At 26.9% G+C, this 11,213-nt stretch overlaps 1 long non-coding RNA gene across 1 annotated transcript; it reads right to left on the bottom strand.

The window, feature by feature from the left end:
* Positions 1–330: 330 nt before the first annotated feature.
* Positions 331–6,132, bottom strand: LOC111632155. Its single transcript, XR_002757820.1, has 2 exons — positions 6,076–6,132; positions 331–519 (listed from the first exon to the last, which is right to left on the bottom strand). It is a non-coding gene; the product is annotated as an uncharacterized LOC111632155 (long non-coding RNA).
* Positions 6,133–11,213: the final 5,081 nt, after the last annotated feature.

Here is an 11,213-nt window from a genome sequence, read left to right as displayed (position 1 = left end):
TTATTTTAGAAAAAAAATCTGTCCAATTTGGCAAATATATTGTATATATATATGTATGTATATATATATGTATAATTGACACTATACAGAGTGCCTTAGTGTGCAGATCTCTTTATCTTCATCTCCATATCATCAACAACAACGTCATCATCATCACACAAAAATAAAAATTAAAGAATCTTTGAATTCATAAAATAAAACTATACAAAAACTATTTTTCATGCAACAACACAAAAAATACATATTGTCATCTGCTAAAAACAATACCATATAAAATTTAGTTATATAAAGACTAACTTTGTAACCATTTATATAAGAAATATGCACACACAAAAGAAAATAAAATCTGTATAGAAATCCCCAAATACATAAAGGTTTATAACTGACTGATCAAAATAACAATATTGGTGGCAGTTGTTTTCTTCTTGCACCACCACCTTTGGATTGTTTATGCAGATTGAGAATTAGTTGGTGAAAAACGTTGCTCAAAGAATGAGTCTAGATCAAAACGCTTGAAATCTGAAAGGAGAAAATATATGTAAAATCAGAAAATATAAAATGTACTTATTTATTATTCATTTCTATTGCTAAATTATTAAATTTTAATTTAACTACCATATTTTACAGCATATAATATGCAACTTTACAGCATTCAGGCTAAAAAAAGCCCTGCAACTTATATGTGCAACTTCACATATAAGTTGCAGGGCTTTTTCTCCCACAGCTAATGATTATCTATATCACTTTTAAAATATTAATTGTGCTTTTCTCCCACAGCTAATGAATTCCTCAAATGGCCTTTAGGTAACTTCTACTTAGCCAAACTATTTCATAATGTTTAATAAAAATGTTGTTGTTTAATTATTGTTTTTTTTTTTTTTGCTACAGCTAAATAGCTTTTGCATATCTCTATGTAAAATATTTTAATAGTAAAGTTTAACTTTAAATGATTTTTATTTATCAGGAAAGATGGGGTTTAAAAGTGTGCATTTTAATTTTACTTTTTTTTAACCAGAACACAGTAAAAAATTTGGTTTGAGTACTGAAGGCATAAGATGAATTAAATACATATTATCTTGTATGCCATAAAATATGGTAATGTATCATAGCAAGAGTTTTTAATGATTATCTATATCACTTTTAAAATATTAATTGTGAATATTATATAGAGAAAAAACAGTCTCAATTCACTGATATTGCAGTTCACTTATTATTACATTATGTCCATATGAATGATTTTCATAATTCAAGTATCATTCAAATCTAAAATTTTGTTTTTTAGAAAAATACTTGCAATTTCTCAAGTGTTTATACTAAAATAAGCATAAAAATGTTGGTGATCAACATTAATGTGGAAGTTGTAAATTCCCCAATTTTTAAAATTATTAGTATTGTAAAATATGTTAAATTATTTTTAAACAAACATGCTTAAAACTGAAACTTATCAATGTCCATCAATTTTATTATTATAAAAAAAATTATATGAACAAATAGTAATTAGGTAATAGTATTTAGTATTAAAATAAGTTATCATCATCATGAAGAGTTTTAAATATTTATGATATGAGATAATTAATACTAATACTTATTAAATTTATTTTTATAATAGTAATAATTATACATAGAAATAACATTAACAGTCTTGGTATACTGTTGTTTTTTTAGATGAACACTAAAAATATTTAATGTAATAAATGTTTTTGACATCCTATCATATCAATTTGACATCCTCAGGTTTCATAAGGCCATGAAAAATTGGACTGCCATCAACTTCAGATAATCTACTAATAGTACAGAGAACATGTTTCAAACTATAGTAAATCACTTCTCAACATTCTCAACTCAAACTATAGTAAATCACTTTGTGTACATTCTCAAATTTAATAAAATATGAATATTTTCATTAATAATTATGTAACATTTATTCACTTATTTTTCTTTATACACGTTCTCTGCATAGGGCACTTGTCTGAATCATGGCTGTTTAAAAATTCAATTTGAGTTATCAATCTGACATCCTTAGATTAATATAATAAAATTTTTTTGTACATATGTAAATATTTTTATTACTATGTTACTGAATTATATTGTACTCAATTAATACTAGTGTCTAGTGTTATGCCAGACCAAGGTTAAAGCATATTTACAGAGAAAATGTTTTGATTACATGCTGTTTTTTAAATAATAATATCTCCAGATTTCAAGTCCAAATGTTGTTTGTTTATGGGTTTTTCTTCACTGATTTCTTTGCCAGCAGTGGAATAAATATCATGCCACAGGTCCTTATACAGATAATGATACAGAATAAATTACACAACCAAAATTGTCAGAGTAATCATGCCACTCACTTAAGGACTACAGAATTTCAAAATTTAAAACTATCTTGGAAGGCAAATTTCCATGGAAACAGTATTTGAACAATGTTATGATTTGTTCATATGGTGTTCAAGCTGGAAAACACGATGTACTGTATTTACAACTGGATGTAGGTACTTTGACAAACACTTTGTTCACAAAAAAGCAAAACTTAAGACTCAGAGATGCTATTCAAAAATCTATCTTAATGAATACATTATATATATATATGTATGTATACCATAATATAAATCTTTTTATCAAAGTCTACAAGTACTTGGTTGTTTGAGAAATAGTCAAAAAGATGCATATACTCCAATAAAACTAAAAAAAATTAACTACTAAACTTGATTATTGTATAAACATTCATATCACAAAGTTTGTAGCAATATTGTACTACTGTTACAATTGTTGTAATCAGAGATGTGAACAAAAATATACTAAAAAATGATTCAAGTTATAAATGTGAAATAGGATATAAATTAAACATGATTGTTAGCAGTTCCTCTTAAGACAAATTAGCCCAATTTAATATGGCACTTGTTTGAGCTTTGAGATATTAGAATCATAAATATAATAATAAAGGGCCCAAGAATTATTCTTAAATAAATATATTTTATAAATATACTACTGGATAAATTAAACTCAGAAAAAGTTAACTGAAAATAATAATAAAATCAGTGTTTTTACTGACTTTTTTAAATAAATTCACCCACTGTATTTAATGTAAAAATAAATGATCGGTTAATGAACATAATTCGGATAGCGAACAAAGTCTTGGAACAGATTATCAATTTACCGTAGATTTCTATGGGAATTTGATTAATCCATTCTGGAGATCCCCAAAAATAAAAAATTATAAATAAATGTAGTAAGAAAGCATATATGTAATAATAAAAATACATATATACACAGTCTCATTTTTATTAGTCATGTTTTTTTCCATTTGTGGGGGATAAAGAATCTCTCTAATATCGATTGCTATTAATTACTTCTGAAAAATCCTGGAGAGAGAGAAGAATTGTAATTGTAGAGATCCCCAATCCTATTAACTTCAACCTGGTTTGGATGCCATTCTAAGACCGTTGTTCTGACATCCACCCACTTCTTCAAAAGATAATGCTGATATCTTTAATAGTAGATATCAGTATTAATCCTCTTTTTCAGAAGAGAACACATCTCACCAAGTTTCCTGGTGGTGTTCTGTTGTCAGAACCATTTCAGGTTCCATTATGAGCTCTTCAATGTTCTTTATTTCTCAGATGTGTTGTTTGTTACTCCTTTAGTTGCTTGAGTCTTCTTGATTATACTGTCTTTCTTAGATAAGATAAGATAGAACTGCAGCATATTGTAGACCTGTTCAAGCCCTACTGCCCAGCAACATCAAACATCTGCTCACTCTCTACCTTTACTATTATACTCTCACCTTTTGAAAATAAAAACCAACACAAAACTTAACGAGTGTCCACCTGATAGTCTTGGTAATACTATAAAAGAATTGTTTCTGTCAGAAAAATAAAAGACTGGAATTACAAGGGAGAGTTTCAAAGTATCCGATCAGTATATACTGGGTTGAGCGTCAATCACCTACTGTATACAAAATTGAGATAGTTATTTAACACCTGCAATTAAATTACAAGAGTAGCCAGTGATTATAGTTTGTTAAAGCATACTCAGATCAAAATTTATTTAATATTTTAAAATTTATACAATAGAGAGGTTGCAGTTGAAGTTATCATCTTTAAAACGTGAACGTCAAACGCCACTTACAAGATAGCAGCACTCGATGTTCACATTTTACAGATGAAAACTTCGGCTGCAACCTCTCCATTACAGAGTTTAAAACAAAGCAAAAAGGTAATGTCATCTTTAGTTTCAATTTCAATAATTATTATTCCACATTAAATTCAAAAATTATTCTAATTATTAGTTATTGTTAGTATAAGATATGGTTAGATCCTACCTTTAGAAAAAAATTTTATTAATTATTAATAGTTATCAAAACTAGTCAAAATAATCCAGAAATTAATATGCTTATTACAGAATCTTTGGGCTTGGTTGTCCATGTATATCTACAATGATTTTAACAGAAATGAAATGGAAAAAGTAATACTTGATTGCTTCTTGTTCTTTTGGAATAAGCACAAATTATGTAATTTTAACAATTGTACAAGAAAGGACTGAAGAGTGAAAATAGCCTGAATAAATTCTACACAGCAATTTTGTGCTTATTCCCAAAGAAAGTAACATTTTAATGCTTGAGATGGCAACTTCTAAACTGCATACTAGTAATTTTCTTTCTTTCAATGGCACCCCAAGGCATGGGATCATGTACCCCATGCCTTGGGGTGCCATTGAAAGAGTGTATTATACAAAGATTTTATTTTCATTCTTGCAATTTTCTGTGGGGTATATGCCATTGTGGATTATCCATACAAACTGTGTACCCCACATAACACAAAATTAACCACATGAGCTGTAGCCCTAAAAAATTATGACATTGCAATCAAACATAGGAAAGGAAGGAGCATATTAGTGTTAATGCATCATTTAGACTAGAACAATGCAGTGATCCCTCTAAACCACTGAAGGCACATATTGTTGAGAGGAAGGGGTTGGCTGGGGAATATGAATTGCATAAGCATCCACAAGTTTGAGGGCCTTTCCTGTAAGCAGATCAGCTTAGTAGGAATACATTGCATAGTTTCATACACCATTTTCTAGAGTACCAAATTAAGTTAACTGTAAACTAGTAGATTGTCTCAAAAGAAAAAAAAAGGTAAACAGGACTTGATAATTGATAAGCTTTTCGTCCATTTAATGTCAGGGCCAATGCAGTCAGAGTTGTCCATTAATTGTAGTCTCATTTACTTAGCATGCATAATGTATCAGTTGTTATTGTCAATACAGGCAAAATCCAAAACAAATTATAATGAATGGAGAGAGAGAAATTTTCAGCAAAAATGATTTTAATTTTAATTTAAATGTGTTTTAAAATTATATTTAAAGTATCACAATGTCGTGAAGAACAGATTGAATACTGCAATAAGCATTTATAAGGTGAGTCAATAAATAACCAGCTTATTGCTGGTTACTTATTGTTCCAATGCTAAATTATTATAGGGCTAGAATGAAAGCTATTTATTAATCTGAATTAATTTTGTAAATTTATTCACAACTATAACAGTTTTCCTCAAAAATGTTTAAGTTTCAATTTGCAGAGTTTGATTAGCTTAAGAGAGAGTTAATTTGTTTTGCATGATTCTCGTTCCTGTTTATTGTGATTATCCAAAATTCACATTATTTTTGAAAACATCTCTAGTTGTTTGCTATGATGATAAATTTCTTCTAGAAAAATAGTACTTCTGTGTAACCAAATATCACAAATTACAACTTTTTTTAATATTCCAATGTACAATCTCGGTCTATGCACATACATCTTTAAGACCAATCTTTAAAAATGAATTCTTCAATGTTTTTTTAAAAAAAAACATTTTTAGTTTCAGATTTGAACCTTTTCAAAAGCATGTTCCAAATCTTTCAAGCAAATGAAGCCTTATTATGAAAACTCTATACTGTATATCAAAGTAGTGCAATCAAGCTGCCTTTTAGACTGGCTTTTATAGTCAATTTAAACATTTCTGTATTAAGTCAATATAAATATTATTTATTAATTTTTTAATGCAGATCTAATCAATTTAAAATAAAAAAAAATCTTACCATGTAAATTGTTCTCTGTACTTTTATCTTGATAGAACACCACATTAGGCACTAAAAAACAAACAAACAAATTACTATTATTATTATGAAATATAAAAATTAATTAGTAATTACATAGCATAATTTAACATTTTTAACTAACACAAGTTGTTGATAAATTTTGATCTTTTAAGACAACTGATATATAAATTAAAAACTGTTTCAATTAAACTGTTGAATCATTTTTTAGTAATTAATTCATTGTACAAAATCAATTTTCTGTTACATTCTACAACTGTAACAAGAATAATATATATGAAAAAATTAATATAATTGAAATTTTATATGTTATGTAATGTAATTTTATCAATTATTACTTTTTAGCAATATAATAAACTTCTTTACAACAGGTATGAACAGTTTACAATATCTTAGCCTAAAAATATCACATTTAAATATCTTATAATTTGAACTATAAAATATCATATTATTTTCAGGAGAAACTTAATAAAGAAGCAATTCAATCATTGGAAATCAGAGTTTGATTTACAATGATTGAACCAATTTTACTTCATATTATAGCATCATCATGATAGAGTTTAATGAATCCAGCATAATGCTATATATATAAACTGACATGGTTATACCATTAAATTTTTTTCTGTTCTAGTTTGGAGATATTTTTGTTATAATTTCTTTCTAATATTCGTAGTTTTAAGCTAAGTTTTTCCAAGTACAGTGTGCTTTCACTAATCCAAACCAAATTTGTTTTTGCCAAGATATTCATGGAAAAATAATCACGGATTTATTTATAAAAACATGTTATGTCTAGTCCTTAACTTGCTTTTCTTGATAAGACTAATCTAAACAAATAAAAAAAAAATCCAATTAACAAAAATCTGGATTGTTTACATTTTTAATATTTACTGTACATATTCTTTAAACTTCCAATGCAAGAATCTCTTCTATAATTTGCTATTTTAGCTTTCACTTTATTTATATTACATTCTCGTCACTGAGGTGAATCTATTATGTTTAAGATCTGCAATGTTTTTTCTAATCCTCAATTAGTTTTCTCCTAGTTTTTCCTATATTTGTTCCTTGGATTATATGTAAAAAGAATTTAAATACTATATATATCATTTTCATTTTGCATATTATATCTTTATCTTTCTTTTGTTCTTTTTGATATACTTTATTCAATAATTTATTCTGTAACTATACAGTGAAATGTCAGTATAATGAAATTGAGGGGATCATTGAAATATTTTCATTATATTGAAATACAGTCAAAAATGAAAGGATGAAAGAAATTTATTGATAAACAAAAAACATGCTTACATTTTGAAGTAACTATACAGTGAAATGTCAGTATAATGAAATTGAGGGGATCATTGAAATATTTTCATTATATTGAAATATAGTCAAAAATGAAAGGATGAAAGAAATTTATTGATAAACAAAAAACATGCTTACATTTTGAAGAAAAATTACATTTTTAAAAACTTTGATTCTATATAAATACTAATAGATAAATTTTCAGGATATAAGTAAATTAATTTTTATTCTAATTTAATACAAATTTATAATCAAAAAATATCACGACCAAACAACTAAACTAATGATATAGTTAGTAGTACCGATTAGTTGAAATCCTGCCTCTCTAATTGTTATTTCTGCTTGAAGCCATCATTTTCTGGTAAAAAAGTCTGATTAAAGAAACAACACACACAAAAATTAGCTTTTTGATAAAATCTAATACTGTGAGACAGAATTCCAGTAGGTTGTCAGGCATATCTTTTTGTTTAATTCCTTTTTTGCATGTTATCTAATATTTTATTATTCTCTTCCAAAGAAAACTGCTTAAACTTTTTGTTTTTTTCTCTTTTTTCTCATGAACTTAAAAAGAAATAAACTGTAGAGTAATAACATCAACACAAAACCATCACTAAGGATTAAAATTAGTGTTGCAGTTGAACTAGACATTAAAATTAATGTTGCCAGATTGTTTGACATAATATTCATCATTTACTAATAATGAATTATGCATTTATAGATTTTGTTATAATGAAAATATTCTTTCGCAACAGACAGAATTTTTATTACATTATACTGAAATTTTCATTATACAGTAGAGCCTCGATTATCCGACCCATTTGGGGACTGGGGTTGGTCGAATAACCGAAAAGTATGAAAATATCCATTATTAGTGTAGTATATTATTATATCCCATGTAATTAGTATATTAGTATATTGCTATTAACCTACTTTGCATTGAATTTTCATCAATGTTAAGCCTAACAAAAATTTTTTTAAATAATAATTGTCGCTATTGTATTGTTAAAAATTAGAAAATTAAGCCTCGTTTAAATACTGGCTCCCTTTCGTGGTTGAATGAGTGTTGCCAGTCAGTCAGTCAGTCAGTATTTTTATTCAGGTACATTGTACACTACATACTCGGTACCGCGGAGCATTGCCGAGTTAAATATATACAGTAAAATTACAGTTGTATCGCGGTTACAAAATGTAAAGCGGAGTAGGTTAANTACTTTTAATCTTTGTTTGATTTTTCATTCTTTATAGCATAGATTCTGTGCTGTAAAGAATGAAAAAAGATCAAAAACCATATAGAGTTTTTATTGTTTAAAATCTTTAATTTTTAGTCTAAGTTTCTATTCTAAAATAGAATACAATGGAATCAAATAGATATATTGTTATGGTAAACAATAAATTGTCACAATTATATTATTAAGCTGTTTCTAATGTTTTATCATATTTAGTTTTAATATATTTACAGAGTTAAGGAATAATTATTTGTAAACTTTCATTGTCCAATTAAATTGTGTCAATAATTGTAAACCGTGTTCAACTTTGTTTATTATACTATTATTACTTATTAGTAAAATTAAATATAGTTAAGCAATGTTATATATTTTAATTGTGATAAATTTTAAAAACTGTTTTTGTGGATAAATTATCTTTCATCTTTTTTATTGTTACAGTAACCAATATTTCCTATCTATGATTTGGTTGTATTTATTTTATAATCTGTAAAGCTTGAAAATGTTCTGTTACAAAAGAGTAAAAGCATTCTTCTATTGTTGCATGTGTGTAAATTTCATTCTTTTATTGTTTAAAATTAGATTTATTAATTTTATTATTATTCTTTTATTAGAACAGTAGCATTCAGGTATCCATTTTGAAAATGTAATAATAAATATAATATGTAGTATCTGATCAGTAGTTTGGTTCAATAAATAAGTCATAGTTTTGTAATTATATATTGTATATTATTAATTACAGGTCATATCTGTTTCATTTTTTACACTTTTTGCATTATCAAATGCAAAAAAAAAGTATAGAGAATGAAACAAATATTTGTTTAAAAAAAAATTACAATTATTTGTATGTGTTTTGTNGAGAAATTATTCTCAGTCTACAGATATATAATAGAGATTCTATGGATAATATAATCATCATTTACTAATGCTCTGTATTGTTTAATAACATTCTTTACTAAAGATGCTATAATACAAGTATATAAGAAGTGGTTGGCTGTGAGAACTGGAAGGTACAAAAGAAAAGTTTCTCATTAAATACAGTGAGCGAGTAGTCTGATTTAAGTAACTCAAAATACAGCTTGAAGAATTATTTGGCATTACAGTACATAAATCTATAAGCAGGACTTTGCATAAAGCTAAATATAAAGTATGCATTGCATCAGAAAAATCATTGCAAATTGTAATTCATTTTTCAATAAATTTTTGAAAAGTATTAGAAAAATACATTTCTCCAGTACTAAAGGGGCTATTTTTCTAAGATGAAAGCAAATTTAATGCCTGTGATAGCATTGGTAAAAAGTGTGTGTAGGGGCATGTAGGAGAAAGATGGCTTCCCAAGAATATCAGGGAACATTTATCAATAAATAAATTGGTTAATGATTTTCTAAATAAAAATTCAGAAGCTGTTATAGTAGTAGTAATCAACTTTCTAGACCCTCGGCACAATAGACTAAAAAATAAAAATAAAAAAACAAGATTGGTACGTAGATGTGTGCCAGAAAAATTTTCATTTCAATTTTTTGACGTGTCAAGGCGTCTTGAGTCCTAAAATGTAAAAATCTTGGTGGGGATCATTTTTTGACCGAGCGCCATATGTATAACAGAAATAACAGCTGAGAAAGTAAAAGAGACTCTTATATGCAGTGTGTTGCAAAAGTGTGCATACACGATAAGTGAATGACACAATATGTACATAAATTTTAAAAAACATATTCACAGTAACTAAAATACAGATACTATATTTATATATTTATGTAATTACTTAAAACGTACAGCTGTTATTATCTAATGACATGTTACTAAGCATAAATTGCATTCTAACTTGTTGCAAAAGTTGCATACAGCAAAAGGTTTTTTTGAAGATATACTGATAATTCTCAGGAATCAGAAAGATACTACGTTTAATTTTAAATCTCTTAAGTAGTAAAATAAAAAGTAACAATACTTACAGTAAAATACAATACATTTGATCAAAATTTGGAAGAAAAAACTTAAATTACGCAAATGTAGGTGGCTAATTAAAGGAGGGAATTATCCATACAAGAAAGAGAAATTATTCTCAGTCTACAGATATATATACTTGTATTATAGCATCTTTAGTAAAGAATGTTATTAAACAATACAGAGCATTAGTAAATGATGATTCTATGGATAATATATCCATAGAATCACTATCACCATAGAACCACAGCCAACCACTTCTTATATAATAGAGATTCTATGGATATATTATCCATAGAATCTCTATTATATAAGAAGTGGTTGGCTGTGAGAACTGGAAGGTACAAAAGAAAAGTTTCTCATTAAATACAGTGAGCGAGTAGTCTGATTTAAGTAACTCAAAATACAGCTTGAAGAATTATTTGGCATTACAGTACATAAATCTATAAGCAGGACTTTGCATAAAGCTAAATATAAAGTATGCATTGCATCAGAAAAATCATTGCAAATTGTAATTCATTTTTCAATAAATTTTTGAAAAGTATTAGAAAAATACATTTCTCCAGTACTAAAGGGGCTATTTTTCTAAGATGAAAGCAAATTTAATGCCTGTGATAGCATTGGTAAAAAGTGTGTGTNAACATGCTCTAGGAGCAG

This window comes from Centruroides sculpturatus, unplaced genomic scaffold (assembly GCF_000671375.1).
Source record: "Centruroides sculpturatus isolate CEXI.00-Female unplaced genomic scaffold, Cexi_2.0 scaffold616, whole genome shotgun sequence".
Taxonomy (NCBI): Eukaryota; Metazoa; Arthropoda; class Arachnida; order Scorpiones; family Buthidae; genus Centruroides; species Centruroides sculpturatus.
The sequence above is the reverse complement of the archived record's forward strand: the minus strand, read 5'-3'. Positions and strand labels throughout refer to the sequence as shown.